The following is a 13,838-nucleotide window of genomic DNA, read 5'->3' as shown; positions in this document are numbered from 1 at the left end:
TTTTCTGAATGTATTCCACTCTCTGTCTTCCTCTACAGTTTTTTCCCCTCTAGAGCTCCCTCTAGCACCGTGGAAGTCAGTCCCTGATGTCTTAACAGATGTTCTATAATCCTGTCTCTTCTCCTTCTCCGTGTTCCCACATATTCCTTCCTTTCCGTTCTGCGCAGAACCTCCTCATTCCTTACCTTATCAGTCCACCTAATTTTCAACATTAGTCTGTACCACCACATCTCAAATGCTTCGATTCTCTTCTGTTCCGATTTTCCCACAGTCCATATCTTTTGTCTCACTTCAGTACAATGCTCTGCTCCGAATGTACATCTCAGAAATTTATTCCCCAAATTAAGGGCTATGTTTGATACTAGTAGAGTTCTCAGGCCAGACTAGGCCTTTTTGCCAGTGCTAGCCTGCTTTTGATGTTCTCTTTCCTCCGTGCGTCATTGGTTATTTTGCTGCGTAGGCAGTAGAATTCCTTAACTTTACCGACTTCGTGACCATCAATCCTGATTGAAGGTTCTCCCTGGTCTCATTTCTGCTACTTCTCATTATTTCGTCTTTCTTCGCTTTACTCTCAATCCATATTCTGGTTTCACTGACTATTCACTCCAGTCAGCAGATCATGTAATACTTATTCACTTTCACACGGGATAAGAATGTCATCAGCGAATCGTATCATTGATATCCTTTCACCTCGAATTTTAATTCTATTTATGGATATTCCTTTTGTTTCCATCATTGCCTCTTCGATATGAATATCTTTACGGTGGGAGGGGGTGGGGGGGGGCCTGCTTGCTATCCGTAAGTTGTAGAAGACAGAAAAAACTCTTAACTAATCTCCATTTTAGACTGTATCCACGTAGCCTCACTGTTGCCTTAATTGTATATTTATCTATCCTTCCCCATCAATTATTAAATATTGTTTTGGATATTTCATTAATCGTCGTCTGGATGCACTCGTAGGTTTCATGCGTTTCTGCTCTTTTTCTTCCTCTGGCGCACATACGTCATTTATATTCATCAGCTTCTACAATATCCTTAACCTTAAATATATCAATCTTACATTTATGAACGTATACGATTGCAACAATTTTCTATGGGTAGTTTTGATCATAACTGCTATTTCTGCTCTTGCCCGTTCAAATGGTTCAAATGGCTCTGAGCACTACGGGACTTAACTTCTGAGGTCATCAGTCCCCTAGAACTTAGAATTACTTAAACCTAACTAACCTAAGGACATCACATACATCCATGCCCGAGGCAAGATTCGAGTCTGCGACCGTAGCGGTCGCGCAGTTCCAGACTGTAGCGCCTAGAACCGGTCGGCCACTCCGGCCGGTTCTTGCCCGTTCAGTTCTGCTTACTCATCATTATATAGCCGCTACTTCCTTTAGAGTTTCTTCTTTGTTTCTGATATTACAGTTATATCAGTTTATGCAGTGTTTAATTCCATTGTTAGTTGTTCCTCTTTAGTACCCATTCCTCTATCATTCCATGTCGCTATTTTCCACATTTTCCCATTCCTACTATTCTGAACCTTTTTCCTCGCTTTGGTCGTCATCAAAAGATCAGTCTGCGTTTCTACTTGATTTTTGTGAGTAATGTAGCAATCCCCTCGTTACAAGATTTCAATCTGTTGCCAGGGTAGTTAGCTGGCGCGGCTGCCATCTTTAGGGATCACAGAAGACCTGTAAACGTAGGCTTCCGCGGCCGTTGTCACAATAATAAAGTCCTTCTGGGTTTGAGGCCGCATTGTCAACTGTAAAATTCCTACGTTTTCGCAACTGTTGGAAGGAGCCTTCCTCAAGATGTATTGGCGGCAGTAGTATTGTTCGGCAGTCAGCTTGAAGAGCTGGTTCTCCAAATTTCCTGAATAGTGTCTCTCGGAAATGTCGCGTTTCCTTGAGGTATTGCCATTTGAGTTCCCGATGCATCTCCGCAACACTAACGTGTGGCTAGGGATATGAAAATATGGCATCTACTTTTGGCGAAATTAGCCTCTTGGTTTGACGAAACTACCGTCTAGTTTTGACCAAATTATCATTTTTGGTAATAATTAGATGTGCAAATTTGAATACTTCTCAGCCTTCGTGGCTGAAGATGAAGCGTCAGTGTCCCGAAACGTCTGTGTTTTCCAAAACTTCGACTTTTATTTAGATAGTGTTTGCTTGTTCTCTTGTTTCAGGTTTTATAAGCTCAGTTGAGAAGCGGCATATTCTCAACGGTGAACAAGGTACTTCTTTGATTTAAGATTTTTTTCGGCACCGACTTTCTTTACGCACCACATTCGATAACTACAAAATCATTGACGTAGTAAACCAGAAAGAAACAAAGATATTGAGATGTAGCAAAAATGAAAATAGCGAGAAACTTAACATCAAAGTTGGTGATCACAAAATAAACGAAATTACGAAATTTTCCTACCTTGCAAGCAAAATAACCCATGACGGACATAGCAAGAAGGACATAAAAAGCAGACTAGCACAAGCGAAGACGCTAAGTCTGCCGACATCAAAAACTGGTCTTAACTTGAGGAAGAAATTTCTGAGAAAGTATGTTTGGAGCACAGGTTTTCAAGGTAATGCATCATGGACGATAGGAGAATAGGATCAGAAGAGAATAGAAGCGTTTGAGATGCGGTGCTACAGAATAATGTTGACAATTAGCTGGACTGTTAAGAGAATGAGAAGATTCCCCGCAGAATCGGTGAAGAAAAAACTATATGAAAAACACTGACAAGAAGGAGGAACAGGATGACAACAGACGTCTTATGAACTGATGGAATAACATCCATGGTACTAGAAGGAGCTGTAAAGGGTAAAAACTGGAGGGGAAGACAGAGACTGGAATACATCCAACAGCTAACAGAGGACGGAGGGTGTAAATGGTGCTCTAAGATGAAGTGGTTAGCGCATGAGGGGTATTCGTGTCGGGCTGCATCAAATCAGTCCACAAAATGCAGATAAGCCGCGATCAGCGTGTCGTGAGCACTCGTATTCGTGTGACCCGTACTTCAGAAACCTGCCGATGGACTCAAAGGACTCTGAGCACTATGGGACTTAACATTTGAGGTCATCAGTCCCCTAGAACTTAGAACTACTTAAACCTAACTAACCTAAGGACATCACACACATCCATGCCGAGGCAGGATTCGAATCTGCGACCGTAGCGGTCGCGCGGTTCCTGCCGATGGAATCGATAAGATTTATATATGAGATATCTGTTTTTCCAGACATGTTAGAAAGAACAGACACCACACACATAATGAAACGTCGACTAGGGCCTACCGCAGGACAGGCAATCGCCTGGTGCAAGACTTTTTAACTGGGGCCACTTCAGCGACTTGCTTTTCGATGGGGGTGAAATGATGGCAACACATCACTCAGTCCGTGAGCGGAAAAAATCTTTCTGGCTTGGAATCGAACCCAGGGCCCTCAAATGCCATTCTGCCGTGCTGACCACTCAGCTATCTAAGTGGACACCAAAGTTGTAAATATACCGGCACTGACGGCAGATAAGATACCTTCAGTGCGGAAGCATTCTTTACATCTACATCTACATCTACATTGATACTCCGCAAGCCACCCAACGGTGTGTGGCGGAGGGCACCTTACGTGCCACTGTCATTACCTCCCTTTCCTGTTCCAATCGCGTATGGTTCGCGGGAAGAACGACTGTCTGAAAGCCTCCGTGCGCGCTCTAATCTCTCTAATTTTACATTCGTGATCTCCTCGGGAAGTATAAGTAGGGGGAAGCAATATATTCGATACCTCATCCAGAAACGCATCCTCTCGAAACCTGGCGAGCAAGCTACACCGCGATGCAGAGCGCCTCTCTTGCAGAGTCTGCCACTTGAGTTTATTAAACATCTCCGTAACGCTATCACGGTTACCAAATAACCCAGTGACGAAACGCGCCGCTCTTCTTTGGATCTTCTCTATCTCCTCCGTCAGACCGATCTGGTACGGATCCCACACTGATGAGCAATACTCAAGTATAGGTCGAACGAGTGTTTTGTAAGCCACCTCCTTTGTTGATGGACTACATTTTCTAAGCACTCTCCCAATGAATCTCAACCTGGTACCCGCCTTACCAACAATTAGTTTTATATGATCATTCCACTTCAAATCGTTCCGTACGCATACTCCCAGATATTTTACTGAAGTAACTGCTACCAGTGTTTGTTCCGCTATCATATAATCATACAATAAAGGATCCTTCTTTCTATGTATTCGCAATACATTACATTTGTCTATGTTAAGGGTCAGTTGCCACTCCCTGCACCAAGTGCCTATCCGCTGCAGATCTTCCTGTATTTCGCTACAATTTTCTAATGCAGCAACTTCTCTGTATACTACAGCATCATCCGCGAAAAGCCGCATGGAACTTCCGACACTATCTACTAGGTCATTTATATATATTGTGAAAAGCAATGGTCCCATAACACTCCCCTGTGGCACGCCAGAGGTTACTTTAACGTCTGTAGACGTCTCTCCATTGATAACAACATGCTGTGTTCTGTTTGCCAAAAACTCCTCAATCCAGCCACACAGCTGGTCTGATATTCCGTAGGCTCTTACTTTGCTTATCAGGCGACAGTGCGGAACTGTATCGAACGCCTTCCGGAAGTCAAGAAAAATAGCATCTACCTGGGAGCCTGTATCTAATATTTTCTGGGTCTCATGAACAAATAAGGCGAGTTGGGTCTCACACGATCGCTGTTTCCGGAATCCATGTTGATTCCTACATAGTAGATTCTGGGTTTCCAGAAATGACATGATACGCGAGCAAAAAACATGTTCTAAAATTCTACAAGAGATCGACGTAAGAGATATAGGTCTTGTTCGACTTATTGTGGGAATCAGGTGAGGCTGCGACCAGTGAGGACAATGAACAAGGAACACTGTGTATGTAGTGCGCGACGTATGGAAATTTGGATTGGACGGGAAGCGTGCTCGGGCAGCCGAAGTGGTTCACAAGACCGCTCGCGATAAGCGGGAAATCCGCGTACGATTCCCGGTCTGGCACAAATTTTCACATGTCGCCACCGGATTTATTTCACTGCTGATTGCAGCTTATGTCGGAATTTCTCTTTTGTCAAGACACTGGTGCTTAAGGAGTAGACGTTGTAGCGAAAATAGCTATTTGCGCTTCACCGGAAGACTCTCGGAGTGCTTCGCGGTCGATGGCAAGTGTCAGAACTGGAACCCCCTCCCGGATACTCCGAACAGAGTCTTTTGTCCTACCAACACATCCTGTATTATTAGCCTGAAAAGTCGATGGCTTTCATGTGAAATTACAGCCCGCCACATCTAGAAAACGAAAAGTATATAAAAAGCCTATGCTTTAGGTTGAAATTTCCGCTAAAACTTTTTACGCCTAATATTGTGTGTGTCATGTGGAATTGTGAAGGTTGACCTGTTCCTGGTGCCACATGTATTAACGTCCAGATTACATTCAGCTGCACCGGCCGAGGTGACGCAGTGGTTAGCACAATGGACTCGCATTCGGGAGGACGACGGTACAAACCCATCCTGACTTATGTTTCCCGTGGTTTCCCTAAATCACTTCGGGCAAATGTCGGGATGATTCCTTTGAAAGAACACGGCCGACTTTCTTCCCCATCCTTCCCTAATCCGATAGGACAGATGACCTCGCTGTTTGGTCCCCTCCCCCAAATCAACCAACCAAACATTCAGCTGCAGTCATTACACTGCAGTCATTGCACTCATATGAGCATCGTCACCCGTATCTATGTTCTTCCACTGTCGAGGGATGAGAATGGTACATGAATTAATCACGAAAGTTTATAAATGCGCCTGACTTCAATACTGCATTGAGTCACGTGGGCTGCCGCGGCGGGTGGGGGGAGAGGGAGGCGGAGGGAGCGAGAGACAGAGCATTTTCACTTATCCCCATCTAGACCCTCACTGGCAATCCTTTAAGCAGCTGACACTACATACTTTCCCACAAAGAGAGATGGTGATATTGTGGACTGATAATCTTATTTGGGTGGTCCGACTGTCCCTACCTCCTGATGTCTTCTACGTCAAGTGATGAGGCAAAAGGTTATGATCACATCTTTATACAGCAGTGATTTTGCCTGGCATGGAGTTGACAAGTCCTTCGTATATTTCCGGCACCAGGTGTCTATGCGCACGATAGAGCAATTTGTGGCTAGCGCTCGTAACCCTCCCAGGTGTGTTTCATCGGGTGCTCATCACACGAATTGGGTGGCCATGAATGTGAGTTCACCATCAAGCTTCTCCAACCAGTGTAGCACGATTCGGCAAGGACAGTTATCCTGCCTGGTTGCGACGGTCGGGGGCGTGTATTGAGGCTGCAAATGATTTTGCTGGCTGTCTCTCGTCGTCTAATGCAGGGATGATCTCTTACCCTTTCTAGTGCCAGACACGTGCGCGAAACACCTGTTAACCCTCCGTCGCAAGCGCGGATACACTCGCCATCCACGTGACTTTCCCGCTCAATTTTTTCTGACAGGGCAAGATTAAGATTGCGCCATTTTCAGTACCTTTCTGTTAACTCTCCAGCAGTTAGCTCCAATCATTGTTGGCTTTCAGTTACGGAAGATACATTGTTTATGAAACGTTATTATAGTCTGGAGGACACCAGTCATCCGCGCGAGCTCTGCTGCCACAATCTGTAACAAAGTAAGTCTGTATTACTTATTTGCTTTCCTAGATTCAATCGATCTTTCACGTGGGAAATTTGGACTTATTGAAACTGACTGCAGCTACCTTCCGTGTTACCTAGTATTCTCTTTATTTTTAGATTGTGGAAGAAATGCCAAAATCGGAAAAACCTCGGACAGAGTTTAGTAGAGATCGTAATGTATGGCTGGAATGGTTCAATGAGCTGAGTGATGAAGATGCACACAGTCATAGCGCTGACTCAGAGACTGAGGACTCTCTTCATGAAAACGGTCAAGATTCAGGAACAGAACAAGAAGTGCCAGAGAATGACGAAAATGAGTCACAGGAAGAAGTAACTCAAGAGGATTCATTTCTTTTAGGGAAGGATGGAATAACTAAACAGAGGAAAAATAAATATCCTGCCATTGTTACAAGAGATCTTGTAATATTATTACGCATTTGCCTGGCCCAAAAAATCAAGCTCATATAAAAAAAGACATAAATAGAAATTCTGAATTTGTTCTTGAACGAAAGCATAATAAGCATTATCGCAACATACACTAGTATATGGACGCTAAAGAAACAGATACCATAGATATCAGAGCTTTCATTGGTTTGCTATATCTGTGTGGATCTTTGAGATGTTCTAGGAAGAGTATATCAAAATTCTGGGGTAACTCAAAGGCAAACGGACTTGAATCATTTTATTTATGCATAAGTGAAAACCGATTCACATTTCTATTGATAATAGGTTTCTTAGGTTTTTTAGGTTTGATAATATCCGTGATAGAGGTGTTCGCAGAGAGACTGACAAGTTGGCTCCTATCAGATAGGTACTTGAACTATTCACGAAGAATTGCCAAAAATATTTTTCACCTAGTGAATATCTTACTGTTGACGAACAGCTTTTGGCATTTAGAGGAAACTGTCCATCCATTCAGGAATATATCCCTAGCAAACCAGCAAAGTAGGGTTAAAAATGTTTGCTTGGTTGATGTAAAAACAGCTTTCACTTCGAATTTAGAACCGTACGTCGGTAAACAACCAGAGGGACCATGTAGTGGCAATAATTCAGCTGAAGATATTGTTCTTCGAATGGTCGAACTGTTTCAAACGTTATATTATATTATACTGTGTACGAATATTAAATGTATTATATTTAGATTTAATAAAAAATCATAAAATCAGTCATAAAAACCGTTCAAAGTATTCAAATAGACCGCTTGCTTTGTGGATGACACCTGTCATCCGCGCAAGTGACCATGTCACGAATTTTCGCGCGAGTAACGGAGGGTAAAAGTGCAAAGACCAGATCAGAGCTCGAGAATGTTCTATATGTGGTCTCTTTTATAGATGAGCTACATTTTGCTAGAATTCTCCCACGAAAATGAAGTCGGCCGTTAATCTTCCCTACTACTGACCTTACGTGTTCGTTCCATTTCATATCGCTTTGCAGCATTACACCTAGATATTTTATTGAAGTATTTAGGTCAAACAACAAACCTCTAATATCGTATTCGAATGAAATGAAACTCTATGATTCTCTGTGATGTGTTTATACAGACGAAGAGAGGAATGAAAATTCATACTAAGGCCTGAATTCGAACCTGGGTCTACTGCTCACCAGGTAGATACGCTAACCACTACGCCTACCTGACGCCGTGACTTTCCAGAAGTGCGTGGACTGAGGAGCGAGGCGTGCTAGGGTAGTCCGTGCAGCTGGGCAAGGTCACAGTGCCATGGTGGTGTAGTGGTCAGCGCATCTTGAAGTTTTTCGTACATTTAGAGCAAACAGTAAAGGCAAGCTAAATAATAGTTCAATGCTGCAAAAACGTATTGCCTTCCATCCTGACATGGCGACTTGTTTTCAACTCTTTCAGTTACTTCTCAATGCAAGAGATGCCTATTTCTATGTCCTCGATACGGGAATCTGCACGATGGTCAAACGACAGGAAGTCTGTGAGGTTATCATGCCTGAATGGTTTTTAAACACGGACTCTAAAAATTGAACTTTTCTTTTCCTGTCTTCTTCTGCCCAACGAGACTGGGCAAAGAACGACTCAATATGCCTTCGACCCACTTACGGATTTTATATAGCACTAGAATTTCTCGAATTCTTTCGCTATGACGGTGGAAGTTTTTATACGCTTCGCGCGTCGATCATTTACAAATGCACGAACTTTATTAACTTTTCCTGTCTAGTTTTGCGCGTTCTTTTTTGAATCGAGCGTGCAGCAGTCTTTGCTTCGTTAGCATTTTCCGAATTTTGTTACTAAACTGCTGTGGGTCTTTTCCGTCGCCACAAAGTACTCCAAAGCGCGATTTACAATCATTCTAAACAGCGACCTCTACGTCCCTTTCATTGGAAATAAACGATGACCAGTTATAGCCCAAGTAGGAGGCAACATCTGCTCTTGCTAACATAAAAACTCTGCTAGCCCTCAGTTTAAACTGGTAACCTTAATTCCTCTACGTCCGTGTTATCGGAAGTAACCGATGTCTAGCTAATAACTGCTTACTTGCTCTTTCCAGCATAAAAACTCTCTGAGCCTTCTTGACTGCTTTATGAACTTTGGTAACGATGGTCGCTATGGTGACATTATCAATAATCTTTTTCTCTTTACTAACATTATCGATAAGATCAGGTCTGTTTGTTACCAGGGCGTGGCGTGGGAACGTCCTTCTTTTTAAAAAAATTATAAATCAGAACGTATTAGAGATATCAATTTAACTATTTTTTCTTTAAAAAGAGTAACATCTAAAGTTTTGGTCCATTAAGTTTTGAAAATTGTATCTTGAAGGTGGCCTCCAGTCTGCTCAATGCATTTGGAGAGTCGAAATCGGAATGTCTCAGTCGATGTTGGCAACAGCAACACGAATATTGTTTCGTAGTTCACCCAGGGTGTGCGGACGATTAGTGTACTCTAGAGATTTGAGATAGCACCATAAGAAAAAGTCGCGTGGCGTTAAATCTGGTGAGCTTGCTGGCCACTGGGAGATCACCCCTCAAAGAGATGAGAAGATCAAGGAAGTATTGGCGCAACATGGTCATCGATGTTCGTGCCGTGTGAGCTGTGGTGCCATCTTGTTGGAACCAGACATCACCCACAACCATTCCTTCAATTTCTGGAAGAAAAGAACTGTTCAATCATCTGAACATAACGTTCAGAAGTGACCGTCACTGCGTTAGCGTCCTCTTCGGAAAACCATGGAAACACCAAACAGTAGCACGTTCTGTATACAGGGGCTACTCCTGAAGTTCTTGGAGGTTCGTACCCCTCTAGTACCGCATATTTTGTTTATTCACGCAGCCAGACAAATGAAAATGTGCCTCGTCGCTGAAGAACCCCAAGGCGTCGTGAGGCAGCTCATCGATCAGGGCCTTACACGCATTTTTTCGTGAAACAAAATCGTGGATGAAGTGTGTGCGCCACTGACAGTTTATTCGTCTCATTATGCGTTCAGAAACTGTAAGAGCAGCTGCATGTTTGAGTGCAGATCACTTGGGGGAATTTAAAATCGACATCCTTAGCCTCTCGATGTTTTCAGACGCTATGGTGATTCTTGTAGGTCCTGGTTTCTTTTTCTGCACACTTCCAATATCCATAAAGGTGTCTACCCACATGACATTTTCCATCACAGACACGACCTGCAGGTGCGATGTTGAACTCTTTCCTGAATGGACACTGAGTTCTGATGACGTTTGTCCATTCGAAAAGTAGGCCGCAACGGCGAACGCGGGCTCCCGTCTTGCCCAACGCATTATCGCTACTAAATCAACCTTAAAAAAAATTAAGTCTCGCGCCTTTAATTGCACTGAAACCCACGCCACAATGAGTAACAGCCGCTGTGTGCCGCGCATTTCAAATAAGGAAGTTCCTACGCAGCACTAGCTGTGATGATTGTTAAACAACGAGTTATCTGTCTGCTTCCAACCATGCCCATGGCGGGGCTCGAGCACCCACTTACAGAATCTAGTGGGTGCGCCGCACTCACGAAATTTTTAGTCTGATAAAAACAACATAAAATAAATATTGGAACACTGAGATGGAAGTTAAAATTTCTGACCTCTAAAACAGATCTGTTTGTTTCAGATGTCTTTGTGTGAAGACAACCAAGCAACACACTTCCCCTACCCTTGCCTTTTTCTGCCCAAGTCAAAGGTACCCTCCAGAATAACAGTCGTGCTATACTGTGATGGAGTCCCATTTTTTTGGCTTGCTTTCATACGCCCACTCCATCCGTCAACAACTGTTTTAAAGTATCTACTTGCCAGTATTGAGTAATAATAAATAATAATCCGAGATACAATGAAGTTGACTGTTACAGACTACCTCAACAGTTTTTTTAACATAACTGCGGTATGATTTAAGATTTCGTGAAATTGTTTTTACTTAATATGAATTGTTATCGTTTTGTTTGTTGTGACAGTGGCTTTGTAGGACGGGACATGTATATTTCTATTGTCAAACCATAATTTATGAAAGATGTTTATATTTTATTAATAGGATTAAGTAGGAATAACTAATATTTGTCGTTTTGGAAATAATTGTGGTAGCAGGGAATGTCTGCACCAAAGTATTGTTGGCGGGAGAGACTGCACATTGATATAATTTTAAAAAGGGCAGGAGAGAACGCGTATGGATACATTTTAAGAAAAGAGCTGGAAAGACCGCGCGTTGATACATTTTGTAATGGTAGCAGGAATTGTCTGCACCAGAAAGCATTGTTGGTGGGAGGGACCGCACTTTAATGTTCGTAGGAAGTCAGTAGTATGTGAGACGTGAAGCGAGTCGGTAGCAGGTCTGAAGCGAGAGGTTGAGAGGAGCGGTGTGCCTGCCAGCCACCAGCTATGATTTACAAGAGATTATAAACGGATGTACAGAGACATCAGCTAACTATTGTCATAAGAGGAACTAATATTATTGAATTGTTATTATTATTATTTTATTTTATTTTATTTATTTATTTATTTTTTTTTTTTGAGAAAGTCAAGACTACTGAAGATATGTTTGCGCAATGCTAGTTGTAAGATTATTGTAAAAATTAAGTCCCATTTGAACGTTTGTAAAATCATCTCATTACCAACAATATATGTTTGAAGAATCGTTTTCAGAATATAATTAATTTTTGCTAGCAATATTGCATTACTGAATATAATCCATCCCAAAAACCATCAACGTAAAACTTTGCTACATTTTATTGTTGTCAAGAAAAAGTTTAACTATGAATTACGTAACTTCAGTCTAATTAATTAAAAATAACGTCAGCTTTGCTATTAAAGAATAACGTCAGCTTTGTTAACAAATACAGTCACTTATTATGACAGCCCACCAGTAGCTAATAGAGTATAGTAAAACAGAGTAATTATATTCATGTTGCAGTTCGATGTAGCAGTTAGATGGCGATCCAGTAACAGTGAAAAAGGTAAGGAACAGTTTTGGGTTATTGCAGGTAACGACTGAGGGCCACGACGACGACACATTCTATGTTACGACGAAATAATCAGCAAATCACTTTTAATAAGCAGCATTTAAATTTGTATGCGAAGCTTGCACTTATTATTATTGAGAAAGAGAATAAATTTCAAAGGGAAGATTTCATTTGTTATTATTAAGTAAGAGATAGAAATCCTAAGGGAAGGTTTCATAGGTTATTGTAGAAGAGAAGGTTGCGTAACAAAAGAGATATAGAGGAGACGGAAAGGTTTCAACGGGAAGCGTGAAACAAAATCTCTTCGCTGGGCAAAACTTTTCGCAGTTTCTAAACGTCGTTTATGTTACGCCTCTGGGTCAGCGGCTTCGTCCAAGTATATCTCAATCCGAGTTTGATATCATTTCTGTTGCTTGTCCTGTTCTACCGACTGAGCTAAGGCAGTCAACGTATGCTTGTAGTACCGGTATATATTACTTTATCACAGCACAAATCTTTACGCCAGGAGCAGTGTTCATAAAAGATTATAAATGAAAGGTGATCATTAAAAGAATCGAGACTCCGCAGAAAACGTATGCTACATTCCGTCACTGATATGCTCCCGTAGAGATTTTGGAAAATCGGCGCCCATGCTTCCGACCCGCATTCAGTACAACAGGTGCAGGTAACGACTTCAAAATAACCAAAGTATTGTTTCACTCACTCTGCACGAATGTATTTTCCGAAGAGTCAGGGTGTCGCTAATGACAATCTACGGAATATATATTACTGTTGTCATTTGGAATGCAAAACAAGATTTAAACTCCTGCAGATGGAGTACTGGTGTTTCGTTAGAGACGTAATCCGTAACGAGCTTTATGAGTTTGCTGCCAAGGAGGCGGAGGTTGCGAGTGACCGGGCTAGAAATTCGGTACTTTGCTACAAGTAATTAGGCCGGACATTCACAACTTTGCTAACTACAAGTAACCAGGGTGGACATTCGCTACTTGGCCAACTACAACTTTGAAAGCGCTGCGCAACTTGTGAACCAGTGAAAAGGCCGGCGGCGGGGAGCGGATGTGGCCGGCCTGCTTGGAATCCAATTGAAAGGAGCTCCTCCAAAAGTTCTCCGGGCATGCGGACTCCAGCCGACAGACTGTGGCGAATCGAAGACTCTTAGCAAAGCTGCAATCTCCCTTGGAATGCTCACGACCATCCGGCGTGGGCTACAGCTGCCGAAGAGCTTAATTACGTCCACTGGAGGCAGAATGCTGTCTGCAATGTAACGAGTACTTCTCCTCCATCTCTCCCATTCATCTTTGCTATTACCGTCTTGTAGAGGCGAAGATACAGTTAAGACGTTGTTGTCTGGCTTTCTTGTTTATCAAGAAAGTTTAACTTCGAAACATCTTTGCCCTTATTTTTCGTCTTGGTACGTAAAGCAGTCTTGATTTTAAATATTGGGAACGCTGGAAAGGCATCTCTTAAGGGTATTCGTTAATGTTGTTGTTGTGGTCTTCAGTCCAGAGACTGGTTTGATGCAGCTCCCCATGCTACTCTATCCTGTGCAAGGTTCTTCATCTCCCAGTACCTACTGCAACCGACAACCTTCTGAATCTGTTTAGGGTATTCATCTCTTGGCATCCCTCTACGATTTTTACCAAATGTTCAAACGTTCAAATGTGTATGAAATCTTATGGGACTTAACTGCTAAGGTCAGCAGTCCCTAAACTTACACACTACTTAACCTAAATTATCCTAAGGAAAAAAACACAC

This window comes from Schistocerca americana, chromosome 6, assembly GCF_021461395.2.
Source record: "Schistocerca americana isolate TAMUIC-IGC-003095 chromosome 6, iqSchAmer2.1, whole genome shotgun sequence".
Lineage (NCBI taxonomy): Eukaryota > Metazoa > Arthropoda > Insecta > Orthoptera > Acrididae > Schistocerca > Schistocerca americana.
Note: the sequence above shows the minus strand (reverse complement) of the source record.